This window comes from Rhea pennata, chromosome 2 (genome assembly GCF_028389875.1).
Source record: "Rhea pennata isolate bPtePen1 chromosome 2, bPtePen1.pri, whole genome shotgun sequence".
NCBI classification, from domain to species: Eukaryota; Metazoa; Chordata; class Aves; order Rheiformes; family Rheidae; genus Rhea; species Rhea pennata.
Window position 1 is genome coordinate 70821110 of NC_084664.1, and position 21411 is coordinate 70842520.

The window sequence follows — 21411 nt, forward strand, 5'->3', positions numbered from 1 at the left end:
TGAGGAAATTAAAAAATACTGAAATAACTTCCTACCCACCCTACCAAGGTGGAGGAAGAGGAAGAACTGTGATTCTCAGAATCATAATTCCTTTCTGATACTGCTTATCGTGTATTAAATTAGGCTCTCCCTGTCAATCCTGAGAGCCTGAAAAACCACTGGAAGTCAACTGGAACAATTTGGTTTTAGAGTAGATTATATATGGATGGAAAGTTATACTCCAAACACACTGTTAGTTATTAATGCACATTTCTATGAATCAGAAATATCATCAATTGCTGATTTTGTTCATTTTGAACACTATGTTAAACTGAAAATCTCTGAAATTAAGTTGTTCATACGAGGGTAAATCAATCCCATCCCAAGACATTACGAACAGGACAAATAGATCACCTTTATTTAAACCTAAATCTTTTTCTACTGTCAAAGATTCAATATTAAGAAAAAGCATCTGAGCAGCCAAAATGCAGTTCCTGCAAATTTTATATCATACAACATATAATTCATTAGAAGTTTCATTTTAAGACTATATCTTAAAAGAATTATAGTTCTCTGAAGAGGAAAACCACAGATCAACTAGAATTGCAATAAAAATCCTTTATTTTTTCTGGCTTGACCATAAAATAAAAGTAATCAGAAACCCTGACATGTGCCTGTTGGACCCAGAATTTCAAGTCTAGATCTTCTCCAAACTTTAATATGAATCAAAATCAGAAATTCTATTCTTAGACTATCACAAATGAAAAGAGACAGAATCATATTGTAAATCTTAGTATAAATACTTCCTTTCATAACACAATTCTGTGATTATATATTACTGAACACTACCAACAATTTCTGCCAATATAAATCCTAAGTTTTGCAGAAAAGCACTTTGAACACTTTCAAGCCTATTCTGTTAATTGCTTTGAATACTTGCAGGAAAAAAAAGAACATAATATATGGACCATTCATCAAAGCATCTCACTTGAATTTCAATATTTAAGAAAAGAGAATTTAGCATCCACATTCTGTACTTATTACCACCAATATCTAAAACTAATGACTAAGATAAGGTCTCGAGTTTTGGATGTTTGATAAAGGGCCTTGACTTTCAGAGGACAAGTGCTCAGCACTTTCTGAGCCATTAGGTAGGAAATTAAGGGCTGTATTCCTGCACCTTGGCAGAAGCATAGCATATGATTTAGGTGATAAGTCACTGAGCTGGAATTTCGATGATCAAATATTCACAATATGATCCTTGAGAATGAGCTACAGACCAAGACTAAGAATTATTCACAGAAGTTATCAGGTGAATAGTCTTGACTAACGAGCCCATGTGAGAGTCTCTGCTTATCCCAATTGTGAAGAAAAAAACTTTCTATTGTTAAATAAATTATTAATTTTAAACGATGTATCAGGCTCCAAAACATATTTACTACATCACAGTGAATAGGAAGCCTGACTGTAAGCTGACTGGGTTTCATCTTTCAAAGCACAAGGTTTTCACAGTGGTCACGCGCTGCAAGAATACATGTGTGCGTTGAAGCAATGGTGTGAGCTGGTTATGGAAAGCATAATATATTTTGATCAAAGATCAAACCTAGAATAGCAATGTAAACACACACTGGATGGGCATAGGTAAGAAATCTTGCATAAATCCAGCACAAGTGAAATCTGTCACTAGTTTCTTTTTATGAGCTTGTTTGATGACTGTGGCCTGAGGTACAAATTAAGTGAGTTACTTTTCGATATTATTAGTGCAAAGTGTGTTCAAAGGTGCACCTATCTGTCATGGCTGATTAGCACTAAGTATAGCAAAAAATTAAAATGGTAATAAAACAAACAAAATCTTTAAAAAGATCCAATTAAATTAATTTGATTTTTACTTGCTCAATTACAAACTGTAGTTCCTTTCAGTTGTTTTTTTTTTTTTTAATTAATGATTCAGAAGAAAATTTCTTGCCATCACACTGGTACCATTACAGCTATTGATACTGTAGTACAGATAGATTTACTGAATATTCAGGTAGGAGGATTTGATTTACTGGCCCCTGTAATTATGCTGTTATTATATCATTTGCTATTCTCATTCTAAGCCACCTGACCAATCTTCTTACTACCCTATATCCAAAAGAAAGAGCATGTTATGCAAAATTTTCAGCCATTAGATGGCAACTAGGCTTGCTCAGAGTGTTCTCAAGAAAATCTTAAAAATACTCCAGAAACTCTATAACTTTTGCAAATTCTTTGGGGGAGATGGTATAGAACAATATTTTTTCATCCCAAACCAGGAAATTAAATGAAACTTTGAAATCCCTTGTAAGGGGAACCTTTTCCTAGAGTGTACTAGACAGCGGGTCTTTCTCACATTCATACTTTCTTCACTAAAGAATTGTTATCCACCTCTTCCTAAAATTCCTGATTTTAAAAGCCCAGATTGATCCAAAGTCAATGATTTCAATACACTTCCATTTTATTAAAATTTTCATAAACTTTTCTTCTCATCCTAGTGTGGAATGAAATCAAAAAGTTGCAACAAATACAATCATATTCCAGACAGGTCAAAGGACTAGATGTTTCTGTTGACATAAATACTGATGCACAATATTTTATTTTTAAGTACAACCTAAAAAAAGTTGTCTTAAAATATCAGCATTAGCTAGAAGAGTTCTTACAGTAATATATAGTACTTAAACTATGGAATCAACTCCTTTTCCCCTTGTCCTAAAATGTATTTGACAAAGTTGAGCCAAATAAACCCAGCACAGAGCCTTCATAGCTATCTCCCTACAGTACTAAGAATCAACTTTTCATTTCATCAGGAATCTTAAATATGAGTTTACCTTACAGAATTCTGTGAACAGTATTACTCATATAATAACATTTCACCCAAATAAACGTGCCTGATGGCAGTCCAACATTAAAATTGTGGTTGCATTGAATTCACCTGAAGCAAGCAGGAGGATATTGTATTAATACAGTATGTGCACATCATACGCTGAGAATCTAGTCTCAATGGGTATGCAGCATATGGTCCCCTGCAGATGGGCAGATCAAGCATGCTACGCATGCACAGTGCATCCAGCATGCTCTGTGCTAGGTCCTCAGCTCCAAGGCTGAGAAGCCCTTTACAGAGGGAACCACTGCACTGAGATATACTGCACAGCAATACTGCAACTCTGTCCCTCACAAGCATTGAAAAGTTTGGTTACGATTTCTACACCCTCTGAAAATGTGAAAGATGCTACTGCTGGCATTAATACTAACATAAAAACAGACTTTCCACCATTAAGCTGTGAATGCAGTTTTTGTATCTTCACAGATACAGGAATGAAATTACAATATAATCGAAATCAGACTCTCAATCAAGGTTTTTTCATTATGATATTCTCAAAGTTAAATGTTCCTATAAATACGTAACTAATTGGGCTGCCCAAAACTTAAAGTGTCTTAAAAAATTGGGATTCCAGTGTAAAGCAACATAATTTATCAATCAATTTAAAAAATCAGAAGCTTAATATACAAAAAGCCAGTGGTCAAAGTGGAATTTTTCTCCTTTGACAGAGGAGCGATGATTATTTTAGATTTAAAAAGCTTATCCACATATTTTCATTGTGTGCTTGTATATCTACATGGGAAGCCAACCTGTTACTTAAAAATGTAACCTGTTTTGTACTAAGTCCCTCATTTCTCTTCTTTGTCCCTTGTTTATGTCTCTGCTTTGCCTTATTTATAATTTGTTCAGTACTTTCCATGTGCCTTCCAAATATCTAAATAAGCAGAAAACAATAAGCTTTCTTTATATTAAAAGCATTAAATTCAAAATAAGGGCTGAGAAAAAAAGTTTTCGTCTTTACCGTATTAATTGCAAATGACTTACAGCTCCAATATGAGTGTGAGTCTTGGAGCACTTACTAACGTGGGAAAATAACATAGTGAGAAAAAGTTGGAAGCCAAGGAGGAGACAATGATGTACAGACAAGAAAAATTAGTAATTAGTAATTGCGAGAGACTGGGCAAGTGTGGTGACAGTTATCACTTAATTAGGTCAGGGCATGAACACAGGGTTATGAAAAACAGGTTATTAAGAATGCTATTCCTTCTAATAGAAAGGGCCATCAAGAAGACAAGTAGTAAGAGGGAATATCACCTACCATTCTTAATATGAATTAAGAGCAATAGTAAAAAAATTTATTCTTTACTATAAAGAAAAAATCAGGTCAGACCAGACTACAACAGCCAAAAGGCTTACAGATCCCAAGAGGAAGAGGAGGTGATAGCAAAAACAATAAAGCAAATGGGCAGACAGGAATCTCAGGAATTTCAATACAATGAAGTGCACAGCCATGCACCTAGGCAGGAACAACCCCTGTGACATGCCACTGGTGGGGCATCCAGGATTCTTTTGGATTCCCAGGTTAGTTGCACTGAACTCAAGAGATCATCATTTGTCAAGTGTAAGAATTTATTAGAGCTTAGAGGTTATAACAAAGCTAACAGTATAGCAAAGCTAGAAATATAACAGTACTGAAAATATATACGTATCAGAGCTCTACAGTTCAATCACAAGTGCACAATACAACTGCTCTCGCCATTTATGGGCAGCACCTCCAATACAGTTTTTCCCTTGTTTCTCCACACTATGCTGTTGATACCAGGGGTATCCCCGCTGAAGTCTTTGAGTCTGCAGGCCAGTTCACGTGTGCCCAGGTCCACACAAGCATATGTGGTTTACTCTCTTTTATATCCAGTCAGAACAGTGTCAGCCCACAACCATACCAAGGCCACATGGCTCTAGTCAATAACAGTGCGCACATCATCAGGTAACCTCAGCCAAAACACTGCTCAGTGTGTAACAGCACACCATCAACAGGTTGTTCTGTGGGGAATGGCTCCATAGCACAGAAATATCTATGGTGTGGGTCTGTCATGTCATTTCTCCTTTTTCTGGACTGGTCCATCATGGGATCCTTAGAAGGTGTGCCCCCCAGGCTACCTGGTGTGGCAGCCCTGGCTGTGATGTACCCGGAGTTTGTAACTCTTGAGGAGCACTCCAGAGCAAACCCCTCTTCCACAGGCTGCAATATCCTGTGCAATCCTGTGCAATAAGTCGCACACTTGCCTGTTTGGCACCTGTCAACCCCGTTTACCATCACAGGCTGAGAGCTGACCTGCTGGAGAGCAGCCCTGCAGAGAAGGACCTTGGAGTCCTGGTAGACACCAGGGTGAACATTAACCAGCAATATGCCCTTGCAGCAAAGGTGGGCAATGGTATCCTGGGCTGCATTAGGAAGAAATTGCCAGCAAGGCAGGTGATCCTCGAAGGAGATGATTCTTCCTCTCTACTCAGCACTGGTGAGGCTGCATCTGGAGTGCTGTGTCCAGTGCTGGGCTCCCCAGTTCAAGAGAGACATCGAGCTATTGGAGCGAGTCCAGTAAAGGGCTACCAAGATGCTGAAGGGACTGGAGCATCTCTCCTATGAAGAAAGAGTGAGCAAGCTGGGCTTGTTCACACTGTAGAAAACGAGTCTGAGGAGGGATCTTATCAGTGCATTTAAATATCTGAAGGGAGGGTGTCAAGAGGATGGGGTTAGACCTTTTTCAGTGGTGCTCAGTGACAGCGCAAGAAGCAACAGACCAAACTGAAACACAGGAAGTTCTGTCTGAACATGGGGGAAAAAGTTCTTCACTGTGAAGGCGACAGAGCACTGGAACAGGTTGCTTAGAGAGGCACAAACAAATGCCATTTCAAGCTCAGTTATATCATCTTCTATATGTCAAGACGTATTCACACTGCCAATCACATACAAACACAGAGCAAAGGATTATACAGAATTATGCCATATCCTTAAAAAAATTACTGAAGGGTTACATACAGAATATACTGAAGCAGTAAAAACTGCTGTTCCCCTTCCTACCAAACATACTAAGGGACAACCAAATGTTTCAAAACTATTCTACTATATAAAATATCACTGACCTAGGAAGTCCTGCTACTCACAACAGAAGTACTTCCCAGATAGCCAGTTCGTCACTCAAGATCCCTTCCTTTACGAGTCAACACTTCAAAATGACAAAACTGCCTTATTGGTTTATCTTAACATGCTAATTTCAGACAGGTGAGGAATAGCCTAAGATAAATCTCCATGCTCCTAAATGGAAATGTTTTTTTAAATGTACCACCTAAAAATTATCCTTGAAACACCTACTAGCATTACAACGCAGAAATGAACAAAGTGTTCCACCTAAAAACAAGTTTTCTGGGCTTTCTGCTATTTCTGCTCAATCCTTCCAGGCATTTTTGACTCTTCAAGACTTACCTCTTTTTTTTTACTAGTTACAAAAATATCTCAGCAGGTCTCCAAATTCTATTCCTTAATGTCTGCTAACATTCACTCAGAAATCACTTAGCTTTTTTTTTCTCCAACAGACCTTCTGTTTTCCAAGTTTAGATTTATCAGTCTCAAAGACCGAGAGCACATCTTCATGGATAAATTAAGAGATCTAAAACATAAGGGGAGTATAAAATATTCTATAGTTCTTTCACTACTTTCTTTCTCTCTTTTTTTTAATCTAATAGGAATGCTTCTAAATCTGTCCCTATCTTACAGCATAATCCAACACATACCAATCTAACCAGGAAATCTTTAATGCCCTTTCTGCAATGTTGATAGATGAAGGGGACAAAAATCTTGCCTACTTTATTGTGCAGCAGTTGACACCACTCAATATATTTGTGACTTCTTGAAATGTAATTCAAATTTAAATGTTCCTATTATATTGCAAACTCTGTTTGGTACACTAAACGCTATAAGACTATAACTCCCTCAAATAATGTGATGTATTTTAAAAAAGCACTCATTGTGAAGAATGTGATATGTTCTTAAAATCAGGTAAATAAATTAGAAACCATTTTCAGATGCTGAAAAATGTAATTGGCAAGCTCAGAAATGACTAGGAGAAATAAAGAATTACTTTACAATAAAACATTAGACTACCTTTTGTCCTTCACAGCACAGGATTCTAGAGTAAAAACATAGGAATATCTTAAGTTTCCACTGATGCACATGCCACTTTTGCTATTTAAAAGATGGAATATTTAATAATAATCTAACAAATAAAATACTTATCAAATATTCTAAAATTCCACAGAGGGTAACAGTCTCATTGTTTGATCCAAGACAATTTTTGCATTGCCACACAATGGAAATTGTCTGTACATATGTAAATTTAAAAAAATAGTGAATGCAGTACAATGAAAGAGCCATTTAACCTGTAAATTGCAAGGTTATTTTTGTAGCTGTGTCCTGTCTAACCAGAGCAGTAAATGATTTATGGTCTCCAGCAGAGCTTCATCATCATTGTTCTCACCTTTATTTCCATCATAGTTAATTAAAGGGAAGGTCATTGTCACCTTACGTTTTAAACCTTCTTAACATAGTATATCACCCTGGGTATGCTTTAATAAGAGGACCTGGAAGGGGTGATGTAATAGGGAAAAAAAAATTTACAGCATAATCCATCCTGTTAACAATTACACCTTAGATTTAAACATAATGAAAGTCAATAAGCAGACAAAATGAAGGCTATGTCTTGATATTCATTCAAATTTTGATTAATTGGCTGCATGATCTAATGGAAAAACACCAGGATGCTTCTCTTGATTTTAAGTATATGTATGAAAAGTCAGCTTTTAAAGGGAATATCTTCCCTTGAAATAACTTTAGCATACAAAACACTGTGTCAATGTTGGGTGTACAAAATAAACCACCGTTAAGTTGAAGATTGGCTCAGACAGATTACAAAATGTTCAAACAATGAAGACAATGGCCATTAATACAGTTTCAGTAGGTGTTAGCATTTTTAAACCTCTCAAGGGAATAATTCAAACTGGCCTAAAATTATGTACTAAACACAACTAGTTCTCTAAAAATCACACAGATATTGGGAGAAAATCATTTAAATATATATTTAATCATTTAATCCTGAAGATCTCCAAAAATCTTCTATGTTTAATCTATTTTAAACACACACACAAACACATATTTTAAATCTAGTGTGCTGTAAAAGTGATGGACCAATAAATGGGCTGAACACTTACCAAAAACTGAGTTCTCAGTACCTGTTTCACATCTTTACTCATTAGCCACAGACACTTAGAGAAATCCTGAATCCTGAGCACTTTTATGTCTTTCCAAGATCACCTTTGTCCTAGACAAAGCACATTTTTATTATAGTGTATTGTACTTTTCTAAAGTTCTGGAAGAGACAATACACAAAAACATTGGCATTTGTACATACAACATCTCCTGCTGTTGTAAATGTAGTGGACTTTACAACCTTCCTACATGGAGGTAAGCTTTTTTTTCCTCAGCCAACTGGCCTCTGAAGGTAATTAATGGACTAAATAACCATGTGTCTACTGACAGCTACAAAATGCAAGCAAGGAATTAAAGTCCTGTCCAGCTCCTCTGCCATCACTAATGCCAGAGACTAATTTTGTCTTCCTGTACTAAATACCCCATATCATATGTCTGTGGAGAAAACACATCCTTTTGATCTGTAGGAGACCAAAATAACACCAATAACACCAGTTCAGGATCTCTTCACTCTAGTTGCTATTGCTGCTTGCAGTGATAGAGTATGCATCTCTGACACATTACTGCAATTTTATACGGTGGCGCCAAGATCTGGCTTCAGCCCAAAGGTTTGCAAAGTATCCTGACCAATCCCATAGTTTACCTGAAAAGTGAATTTTTATCAATCTCTTTCAATAATTGAGCTGTAAACTTATGAAGAAGAGTGTCTAGTAAATTGCCACCTGGACAGATTGCTCTGGACACAGTACTGCTTTTGAAAGTGAAGTCCACCTCTCTGGACAACAAAACAGCAATATAAATACTGTCTGGAGACAAAATATACATATATATTTAACATTGCATCCAGTTCTTGGCTCCTCAGTACAATAGAGACATGGAGCTACTGGAGAGAGTCCAGCGTAGGGCTGCAAAGATGATCAGAGGACTGGAGCATCTGCCCTGTGAGGAACGACTGTGAGAGCTGGGCCTCTTCAACCTGGAGAAGATAGAGATGGGGTTGTTATCAATGTGTGTAAGTATCTTAAGGGAGGGTGTCAAGGGGATGGGTACAAACTCTTCAGATGTCCCATGCAAAAGGACTAGAGGCAATCAGAAAAAACTGAACCACAGGAAGTTCCACCTGAATATAAGGAGGAATTTCTTCACTGTGAGAGTGATGGAGCACTGAAACAGGTTGCCCAGAGAGGTTGTGGAGTCTCTTTCTCTGGAGATCTTCAAGGCCCGCCTGGATGCAACCCTGTCTAACATGTTCTAGGTGACCCAGCTTAAGCGGGGAGGTTGGACTAGATGATCTCCAGAGGTCCCTTCCAACCTTACCAATTCTGTGATTCTGTGATTTTGTGAAAATAAATATAATATTTGTCTTGTGTTTTCTCCAGACAGTATTAATGAAAGCACCAGGAGCCCAAGTTGTAAGCCCAGATGAGTTTCCACAGAAGAGTCACAATCCCAGTAAAGACAGCATGAAAAAAAGGCAGCCTTAGGCGCAGCACCATGCTGAAAAAAATGTGGCACCTCAGAACTTGCACATTATTATATTCATACAACAACAAAAGTCATTCACACATATGCAATATGTTGCTATGAGAAATATAAATGTCATGTTATATAATTCTACACACACTATCCCCTCATCACCACAATGGATTACATTCTAAATACACTGACATAAAACTACTCTTACACATCAACAATTCATTTTGTCTAGTAACATGAAAAGTATACTGCAACAACGCTGATCTTTTTGCCACATCCTGTTCCTCTAACTAACCAGCACTCCAGCAATACCAGACTCAGGGCTCTTTACTATGGAGGAGCCAAATGGCCAAGCAGGGAAGTGGGCAAGCATTGGGGAGCCCAATTCCTACACTTGCTAATAATCAAGCTTTTGGTTTACTCTGCAGTGAAGTGAAGTCGAATTCTTTAGAGCAGTTAATTTCGCCTAAGGACAAAAGTATTTGTCTGGAGTAGTGGTTGTGCTGCCATTCAGAGAGACCTGGACAGTCTGGAGAGCTGGGTGGAGAGGAACCTCGTGTTGTTCAATAGGGGCACGTACAGGGTCCTGCACCTAGGCAGGAGTAACACTTTGCACCAGTACAAGCTGGGGGCTGACCTGCTGGAGAGCAGCTCTGCAGAAAAGGACCTGGGAGTGCTGGTGGACAACAATCTGACCATGAGCCACCAATGTGCCCTTGTGGCCAGGAAGGCCAATGGTATCCTGGGCTGCATTAGGAAGAATGTTGCCAGCAGGTCGAGGGAGGTGATCCTGCCCCTCTACGCAGCCCTGGTGAGGCCTCATCTCAAGTACTGTGTCCAGTTCTGGGCTGCCCATTACAATAGAGACATGGAGCTACTGGAGAGAGTCCAGCGTAGGGCTGCAAAGATGATCAGAAGACTGGAGCATCTGCCCTGTGAGGAACGACTGTGAGAGCTGGGCCTCTTCAACCTGGGGAAGAGAAGACTGAGGGGAGATCTTATCAATGTGTAGAAGTATCTTAACAGAGGGTGTCAAGGGGATGGGGACAAACTCTTTTCAGTTGTCCCGTGTGACAGGACAAGAGGCAATGGGCAGAAACTGAAGCACAGGAAGTTCCGCCTGAACATGAGGGGGAATTTCTTCACTGTGAGAGTGATGGAGCACTGGAACAGGTTGCCCAGAGAGGTTGTGGAGTCTCTTTCTCTGGAGATCTTCAAGGCCCGCCTGGATGCAACCCTGTCTAACATGCTCTAGGTGGTCCTGCTGAGCAGGGAGGTTGTACTAGATGATCTCCAGAGGTCCCTTCCAACCTTACTGATTCTATGATACCTTTAAAGGGGGTGTCAAGGAGATGGGGACAAACTCTTTTCAGTGGTGTCATGCAACAGGACTCTAGTCAATGGGTAAAAACTGAAGCACAGGAAGTTCCACCTGAATGTGAGGAGGATTTTCTTCACTCTGAGAGTGATGGAGCACTGGAACAGGTTGCCCAGAGAGGTTGTGGAGTCTCCTTCTCTGGAGATATTCAAGGCCTGCAGGATATTCAGGATGCAACCCTGTCTAACATGCTCTAGGTGACCCAGCTTAAGCAGGGATGTTGGACTAGATGATCTCCAGAGGTCCTTTCCATGCTCAACCATTCTGTGATTTTGCAATTCTGTGTTTAACAAAGCAAGGCCTAAAAATAGTGCCACTGCTTCAGACATCCAACAAGAGAAATCCCATAAAAATTATCCTGTTTAAACAAAAGGGAACAGCTCTAACAGAAAAATTAAAGTGAAAAAATTATCACAAAACCCTTTTGAAAGGTAGAGGACTTCCAGCTGGAATACTGACTTGAAGCCATCAGAGAACAAATTTGAACAAACACTTAACCAATGAGCAGCAAAGGGCAAACTAAAAGGAAACAGGTGAGAAAGGATGAATGCAGTGGCTTTTGGAAAGAACCTTAATCTACTTTTTATAAGTCACAGTTTTAGCCTTGGAAATGCTGAAATAAACTATTTTTTTCTGCATTTTCTATTTGGCAAAAGTTATTTGACAAATCTTACCTACATTTATTAATAATCATAAGATGACTGAAATAACTTTATTTTTTATATAAAATTACCCAATAATGTGAATTTTACATATCTAAAATAAAAACGGAAAAAGTGTGACAAAACAGGTACAGCATCTTCTGCCTTAGAACAGCCATGGAATTAGATGAAATGGCCTTTTGCATCTTCTTTTGTATACCATTTTCCCCTTTTTTCTTTCCAGCCACAGGATCCTGCCACATGCTTTATAGAATCACAGAATAACTGGAGTTGGAAGGGATTTCTGGAGATCAGCTGATCCAATCCTCCTGACCAACAGCATCAGGTAGAGCAGGTTAAGCAGAATCCGGTCCAGTCAAATTTTGATTATCTTCTACTGACTAAATAGTCCCAACCACCCCCAACCTCTCTTTATATGAGATGCTCCAACCCCCTTACCATCTTTGTGGCCCTTCACTAAACTTCCTTCAGCATGTCCATGTCTCTGTCATACTGGGAAGCCCAGCAATGGACACAGCACTTCAGATGTGGCCTCACTAGTGCTGAGTAGAGGGGAAAGATTACCTCCCTTGACCTGCTGGCAACACATTTTCTACAGCAGCCAGGATACCACCGACTTTCTCTCCATGAGGGCACATTGCTGGCTTATGGTCAATTCATAGCACACCAGGACCAAGGTCTTTTGCTGCAAAGCTGCTCTCCATATAGTTAACCCCCAGGATATATAGGGTTATGCCTCCCCAGGTGCAGGACTTCACATTTCCCTTTCCTGAACTTCATGAGGTTCCTCCTTGCCCATTTCTCAAGCCTGTTGAGGTCCCTTGGAATGGCAGCACAGCCCTCTGGTGTATCAGCTGCTCCTTCCCAGTTTTGTATCCTCTGCAAACTTGCTGAGGGAGCATTCAGTCCCTTCCGCTAAGTCATTAATGGAAGATGTTAAACAATACTGGGCCCAGTGACCGGTCTCAAGCTGGACCTCATGCCACTGAGCACAACCGTGTTAGTCCAGCTGTTCAGACAGTTTTCAGTCCATTTCACTGACCACTTATCTAGCCTATATTTCATCAGTTTTTTAATAACGATGTTACAGGAGACAGTGTAGAAAGCCTTACTAAAGTCAAGTTAAACAACACACTGTTCTTCCTTCATCCACCAAACAGTCATCTCATCATAGGTTATCAGCTTGGTTAAGGATAATTTCCCCTTTGGAAATCCATGCTCACTACAACCCTGCATCAATTCATACTCCTCCCCTGAGAGCAATGCACTTCTGAGCTTTCAGGGTTTCTCCATTCTCTTCTTTTCCTTCTCAGGCTTGGCTTGGTGTTAAAGGGAAAGAGACCAAGACCTCTATTTTCATTTTGCAAGGACCTTGGACTGCCTGTCTCTTCCACAAGGTGAACAGGTGAACTTGAAATGTCAGACAATTAGAAGAAGACTTTTTTTTATGGGCATAGAGCTGGCACTTCTCTCAGAAAGTGCCTGCAGCAGAGGCCAAAATCGACGTTATGTAACATGTCAGCTCTGACAGACTTTTTGTGAGGCAAGAGAGAAAGAAGTTCTTATGCTAGTAAGCACAGAGGGTGCATCTCCAAGGACTGAGTAGTTTACACAGCTTTTCAAATCATTGCCTTCTCCTTATTTGTACTTTGCAGTGATGGATTTGTTCTGCTGTGATAAGGTGTCCTCTATTGGTAGCTTTGAATAAGATCTATACACTAGACAATGTTTCAGTATCTTCACTTATCTGCAATAACTGATTGATCCTAGCACTGATCATCTAGTAACAGCTGCAGCCTGCCTTCACAATCACCACTACATGTGTCATAACATGAGACTATGAAAATGAGAGAGAATTCTGAAAAGAGAGACCACGGGATCCTACTCATAAAGCAAGTGTCCTCTACTCAGCTGGGCAATCTCCATAGCAGTACGCCTTTTTGTAGACATTTGCCTCTAAGCCCATCTGTGTTTGGAAAGTTCTTTTTTGAACAGACAAGCAATTCACAAGGAGTGTGGCAATTTAGCCACCTGCAACTTCAAAAGCTGTCATGGGACAGACATAAAGATGTTTTGTTAAGTCCTTATCCAAATATCAGGGTATCATCCAAGATTCCTTTTTCTCCCCAAATTAGGCAATCACTAAATAAGAAGTATTTCAAGGAAGAACTTCTTTTCAGGTGGTCATCATCAGCAAGAATGAGATAAAAAACAAGAGAAGATAAGTCCTAATGTGCCCTAATTTATAGGGGAGGAAAACACGAGCTTTTTGGCCTCAGGGACTTGGAGTCTTTACTTGACACTGGTATTTAAAGTGACAGATGATTATTCAGAGATGGAAATAATGTGACATTAAAATATTCTCCAAGACATAAAGCATTTGATACTCTAGCTCAAAAAATCTGCTCTAAAAATGGTAATTCAAACTGGCTTGGGAAGCAGCACAGGCAGCCTGGTTAAGAAAAAAAAAAAAGTATGGAAAAAATCCTAGCATCTTCATGTCAAACTAAAGGAAAGGGTTCAGTGGGATACCATTAGGATCTGGATCAGATCTTGTCTTTACAGCTAGCGAAGCCATAACGAAGCCAAGATTGGGTGTAAATCTGTAATGGGACCCACACCAGAGCTATTGTGAATGAACTCTGCTTACTGAGATATCTACTCATCCTGATAAGAGAAGTCTCATGACCAGTAGGATAGTTAGTATCAGTATGAGACACAATCTAGTATTGTGTTTGCCAGTATAGTCTCAATTGTATCACCTCAATTAACATCCAAACAAACAAAAAAAAAAAAGAGTGCACAACTCACAGATGACATTCACAGGATGCACATAAAGTTTTGCATCCCTAAAAATAACAGCTGTGGTCTTCTGTCCTAGCTGCCTCCCCCAGCCCTTAAATACACCTTTCGTATTTCCTCTCAAAACCCTGGACTTCCACACTGCTCCAAAATAGAGCCAGAGAGTTCTTCAACACAAAATATTGCTCCTATATTTTCTAGATTTCCATGGTTTAAAATATGACAACAATGTCATCTACTAATAGTCTAAGGCTGTATTTACTTAACTATATTTCCAATAGTTAAGTTCAGAAATGTGGCTGGTCCGATAGTTGGTAGTCAGTTCCATATGCCCCTCTCCAATGGGAATGATTTGTTGGAGGAAAAAATGTTAAAATTTGTAAAATAAGTTCAATTTTTCAATGTTACACAAAGGGGCTAGAGAACAGCTAACAATAAAAATATATATACATTTCAAGCACTGTTTACCACTTATATCTTTATAAATCATGCATAGCATACTGTGGTATTCATATTTTTACAGCATAAATTACCTAGGTGACACGTTGTGACAGTCATGCAAAATCTGATTTTATGACATTTTCCCACTTGCTGCCTTTGGTATTAAAAAAAAAAAAAAAGCACGTTAACGTCATTCTGCTTCATATTTATGGTTCCTATAGAATGACATGGAGAAATTTCAGAGTAGATTAGTCACATTTGTTTTCCTACATAAGTGGGCACACATGTTTTTTAAAATATATATATATATTGTAATGCACATCTCAGCAAGCCAGCACTGTTTGTATTAATTCCCTTTAAAATCTATAAATACTAATTCTTGGGATTTCTAAATACACCTACCTCCTTTCAAAACTATTCCTGTTTCTCTAGCAACTCTGAAGAACACACAAAAATATTATGAACTATTTCTGCATCCCTCAAAGCAATCAGCATTTTGTGACTTACTTTGGTGAGAGAAGGACTAGGTAAGATCTTTTTAACTAAGTGAAATTTAAAAATTGACACTAACCAATTTACACATTCTTCTATCTTCCACTACAAAACATAAAAAAAGACTCTACAAGCACCTGGAGGACAGAAATCCAAATACAAGCTACATTTTCCTTTTTCTTACATTAGAACAACAGCAAAGAATGCCATTAGTTGCCTCAGATATAGTAGAAAACATACAAATGGCTTATTCTAACAATATCTCTTGTATAACATGCAAAAGCAGACACACCACTAAAAATACCCACAGGCTTTATTACCTGCCTTATGGCATGCAACACACCCTATATATTTCTTCAGATTACGAGAAAAAGTTATAGAGATGGCATAGGTGTCTGGTAAATCTAAACAGTTTTCCTGTTTTCAGCACAACACTAGGAAGAAAACCATTTCAGCATCCATCAGGGAATTAGCAAAACAAAACAATTATTTTTCACATGAGATTTATTTGACACAGATGGTGATTAACCAGTATTTCAGCTATAGAAGACCTTCCCTAGACAACATAAAAAGGAAACACGCCAAAGACTTTTTTCTTGTAGTTTGTCTTGCTTTATGTTAATTTTTATTTGGCCAGCTGATTTTAGGTATGTTCTGTTTTGGCTTGGTTTTAGAAGGATTTATGAGCACTAGTTTGGGGGGGGGGGGGATAGTTTTTAAGATTGTCCTTCCAATTTTAAGCATAATGCTTGAGACTTCCTATCTGGAACAAAATTCCTATTCCTTTTGCCCTACAGAAAGAAATTAGGGTTCAAGATACAACGCTAATAGCATTTAGGATTGATTGTCCATCTGTGTGAAACAAAGGGCAGAATACAGGAACCTAGGACATAGACCAGCAAAGGACATGTAGTTTAAGGCCAAAGGGGGGAAAAAAAGAAAAAGAACACAACCCACACCACAAACACCTTACTAGCAAAGGAGATACGGAGTATTTATTCCATTTCAGCTAAACAAACATTTCAGATTAAAATTGCTGACTTGATTTCATGCTAACAACACATTTTTTAATAGCTAGGCCCCTAAATCTAATGTCTTTTTCCTGAACATTTATGAGGCTCTTGGACAACTGTTTTGTTGAAAACCTTAAGCATCTGCTGTAGGATGTCTATTTTGATGAACCTGGAATATTGCCCAGCTCTGCAGTAGTACTTCAATCCTTACTTGTGAAACATTGTTGAAATTCACTTAGGTACATCTTTGCCATTTCTACTTTTTCATGCTACCATCTATGTGTTTTCAGGCTTCTTCAATACTTCTTAAAGAGCTGTGCAAAGAATAAGGTCTGACTTATAGCAGAGCTACATTAAACCTTACTGAGAATCAAATTTAGTGACAACCTGTCTTGTGTGAGTTTGATTATGCACTCTGAAGTTAAATATCCTTAACATAATTATCTAATTTGCAAGGCAACCATATAAAACTGATTTTACCAGAGACAAGTTTTCAATATTTTTTTGATTAATCCTTTTCAAGCTATGTTACTCACAACTAAAATTAAAGACTAAATGAAAAGAAATTATGCGAGCTTAATTTGCTTTAGAAATCCAGAGTTACACTGTAATACTATGAGAGCAAAGGCTTCATACCAAACTCAATGAAACAGGGTCAATGGTCTTTACAAATCTTTAGCAACTAAAGCTACTGGAAATGGTTTAGTTCAGGTTTTAACATGTATGGAAAGCGAATAAGCCTCACAGCTTAGATTTTCAAACACATACAAATCAATTTTAATTGGCAAATTTTGTCTTAGACTCCAGAAGACAGAACTAGTTGCTTAACAAACACTATCTACTTTTTCTTAATCAAAACACTTATTTTCTTGTAAAACTGATGATATGTTTGCACATCTTTTTCTCACTTTCTTTACCCCAAAGATTACTCAATGTTCCAAGGAAGCCTGCAAAGTTGCAAACATTTAAAATCTACTCTAAAGACGGGAGGCCAAAAGAGAAGAGTTCTTATAAAAGTGATTATTCAGCATTACTGCGCAGTTTCACAAATATGCCTCCAATGAACTCTGCAGGCTTTTTAATCTTTCAACAGGTTATTTCTAGTAAGTTCCTTGGAAGAAATGCATTAAGTAAAAGGAAATGAAACTAGTAATGACTTGCAACATGTTAATCTGAAAGAACTACTATCAATAGCTCATGTTCATTCTGTCTCAAAAGAGCAACTTCTTGTATAACTACTATATGGTTTTATCTTTTAAAAATATCTGCCCTCTTTAGTGCCTATCGGAAGGATATCTCCCAGCTGTTATGATCATGTTTCAAACCACTTATTCTCTTGGACAGCCAAGGAACTGCATTTGGTCTGTCAGAAACCTAATGTTGAACTCTCAATACTTCCACATGTCAAATTTATATATAGGCAGGAATGAAAAACCAGCAGGCAGTGAATTAGTAAAACTTCAAGGAAAACACTCTGTATTGTTCTGATTTAATACATGGATCTCTCTTAAGCACTTATCTTTTATTGATTCAACAGAACATTATATGTCACAAAACCCAAAACATAGTCACTTGGTTCTATAAACATTATTAACTTCATGATGTTTAAAGATGACATACATAATATTGGAAGCTTATACGTCAATTACCTTGCCTTAAAAAACAGAATTTGGGAGGTTGGTTTGTTTGTTTTTAAATCAAAATCTGTTAGGAATTCATTTTGTAGTTCTAGAAGGAAGGTGAGCCAAACAAAAGAATAAAAACTCCACAATAGTAACATTGTCATGGACTCTTTGAAATACAAAATCTAGCCTAGCAGCCACAGAATCACAGAATTGGTAAGGTTGGAAGGGACCTCTGGAGATCATCTAGTCCAACATCCCCGCTTAAGCCGGGTCACCTAGAGCATGTTAGACAGGGTTGCATCCAGGCGGGCCTTGAAGATCTCCAGAGAAAGAGACTCCACAACCTCTCTGGGCAACCTGTTCCAGTGCTCCATCACTCTCACAGTGAAGAAATTCCCCCTCATGTTCAGGCGGAACTTCCTGTGCTTCAGTTTCTGCCCATTGCCCCTTGTCCTGTCACACGGGACAACTGAAAAGAGTTTAGCTCCATCCCCTTGACATCCTCCCTTAAGATACTTACACACATTGATAAGATCCTCCCTCAGTCTTCTCTTCCCCAGGCTAAACTTGCCCAGCTCTCACAGTCGTTCCTCAGAAGGCAGATGCTCCAGCCCTCTGATCATCCTCATAGCCCTACGCTGGACTCTCTCCAGTAGCTCCATGTCTCTGTTGTAATGGGCAGCCCAGAACTGGACACAGTACTTGAGATGAGGCCTCACCAGGGCTGCGTAGAGGGGCAGGATCACCTCCCTCGACCTGCTGGCAACATTCTTCCTAATGCAGCCCCTTTTTGGCTATGAGGGCACATTGGTGGCTCATGGTCAGATTGTTGTCCACCAGCACTCCCAGGTCCTTTTCTGCAGAGCTGCTCTCCAGCAGGTCAGCCCCCAGCTTGTACTGGTGCAAAGTGTTACTCCTGCCTAGGTGCAGGACCACAGGGGTGGTCCTATTGAACAACACGAGGTTCCTCTCCACCCAGCTCTCCAGACTGTCCAGGTCTCTCTGAATGGCAGCACAGCCCACAGGTGTATCAGCCACTCCTCCCAGCTTGGTATCATCAGCAAACTTGCTGAGGACGCACTCTGTCCCCTCATCCAGGTCACTGATGAAAAAGTTGAAGAGGATGGGACCTAGCACTGAGCCCTGGGTGACTCCACTAGCTACAGGCCTCCAACTAGACTCCACGCCACTGACGACAACCCTCTGAGTTCTGCCGTTCATCCACCTCACTGTCCACTCATCTAACCCACACTTCCTGAGCTTGCCTAGGAGGATGTTATGGGAGACAGTGCCAAAAGCCGTGATGAAGTCAAGGTACACAATGTCCACTGCTCATCTACCCAGCCAGTCATGCCATCATAGAAGGCTATCAGGTTGGTTAAGCAGGATTTCTCCTTGGTGAATCCATGCTGACTCCTCCTGATCACCTTCTTTTCCTGCATGTGCTTGGAGATGACATCCAGAATGAGCTGTTCCATCACCTTTCCAGGGATGGAGGTGAAGCTGACTGGCCTGTAGTTGCCTGGGTCCTCCTTCTTGCCCTTTTTGAAGACTGGAGAGTCTAGTTACTCCCCTCAGATTCTTCCTATTTTGCATAAGCATTTCATAAATACAAGTTACACAGTGCACTGTTCCTTATAGTTACCTTTTCTCTTACATTGACACTGCATAGCTGCCTCCTTCCACACTGGAAAAAGCAGGCTTGTACGATGTGCTCCTGTCTGCACTGCATATTTATGTCAATCTTGTCCCCATTCATTTTTGTTGGAGTCTTTGTCATGGACATTTCAGGACCAGGGTGCAACCTGAGGGATGGGATGATACACACTGCACACATGGTACTGCTCTGACTCCGCACAGAGGGCAGGAAATCTGGGCAGTCAGGAGGAGTTCTGCCCACGAGGCCAGGTTTTCACAGACTGCATCCATAGTTGAATAACAGACACAAAGAGAAAAGTGCCTTGGTCTTAAGATAGATGTCACAGCTAACAGTTTGGAGCTGTTAGCTGGAAGTGACAATGCATTAATTGCCTAAATATTCTTCTTTCTTTCTCTCTCTCTCCACCCCAGGGTTGGTCCTGCCTAACTTTTGAATAACTACAGGCCAGGATTTGGCCCTTAAGGAACAACTCGCAAAGCCATATCTTCAGATAATTCATCCCTTTCCACAGACCATCTCTTCAAGTTTTGCAAGCTCTAGGCTGAAATTACAAGTTTGGAGCATACTTTGTCAAGCTCACGGTGATCAAGAGAACTGACAACATAATTGCTTTATCAAGATGAGTGTCTATTTGATGTTCTTTTGAGATTTGTCACAGCTGGGCTGTTAAGTAGAAATTTATGAGGTTTTAGAATAGATGTAGCCAGGTTTAGAGCTTTGGTGATCCTTTTTTTCCTCAAGACATACATGTACTCATGTACAAGAGTTTCGTATTTAGTTTTATCTCTCTCTCTCTCCTGCCCTCTCTCTCTCACCCACACACATCCCTTGAGATGATAATGCCATGGACATTTTAATTAAGCCATAACTTAATATATTATTTGAAGTCATATACATATGTTCAGGCAAGGGCTAATGTTAAAAAAATCAATAGTGTATTAAAATACATTTCAGCCCTACTACATATGGTTTCAGACAAGTGCTACTTATTGTCTAAGGCTGTTAGCAACATTCTAATCTTTATAGCTATTTGTATGCAGAACTGATGGATAGAAAGCAACACCACACAGTCCTAAATCCAAATACAGATTATTCAACCAAATTATTAGGTAACTTATTGATTTACATTGTAAAGTACATTTTACTGTATAGCAATATTGCTTAGTCTAGAAGAGCAATTTATTAGGCAAAAAAAAACATGGCTCTCACTCCTACACTTTTAATAAAGATATTTGGCTAACATTCTGTATGTAATCATAGAATCATAGAATCGGTAAGATTCGAAAGGACCTCTGGAGATCATCTAGTCCAACCCCCCTGCTCAAGCACAGTCACCTAGAGCATGTTAGACAGGGTTGCATCCAGGTGGGCTTTGAATATCTTCAGAGAAGGAGACTCCACAACCTCTCTGGGCATCCTGGTCCAGTGCTCCGTCACTCTCACAGTGAAGAAATTCCTCCTCATATTCAGGCGGAACATCCTGTGGTTCATGACTACAGTCATTGTAGATTCAGAGGAAGTTAAATTCACAATGTTGTTAATTTTTTATATATGAATGTAAAATACTTTTCAAAGGGAACCCCTGAGATGAACATCTAAAATAACTGCATGCTTACATTAGTTAGTAGCAATTCAGAAGGATCATTCTGAATTCTGCAGAATGATCTAGCACAAGCTCTGAAAGAACGTTTTTTTTTTTATAAGAAAAGCTTTAAACCCATCCATGTATAACATCCACTGAAGTTTAATGCAATTAAAGAATATTTAAAGTGGTATGAATA

At 39.1% G+C, this 21411-nt stretch overlaps 1 long non-coding RNA gene across 3 annotated transcripts in view; it reads right to left on the minus strand.

Moving 5' to 3' along the window:
* The window catches only part of LOC134136205 (uncharacterized), a 192619-nt gene that overhangs the window by 90360 nt on the left and 80848 nt on the right, over nt 1-21411 (minus strand). The window contains exon 3 of one of the 3 annotated variants that reach the window (XR_009957456.1): nt 10417-10527. The exons of the other annotated variants lie outside the window; for them this stretch is intronic. This is a non-coding gene — a long non-coding RNA (uncharacterized LOC134136205). Of the gene's footprint in view, nt 1-10416; nt 10528-21411 lie in introns of those variants that run through there. 3 annotated transcript variants of the gene reach the window in all.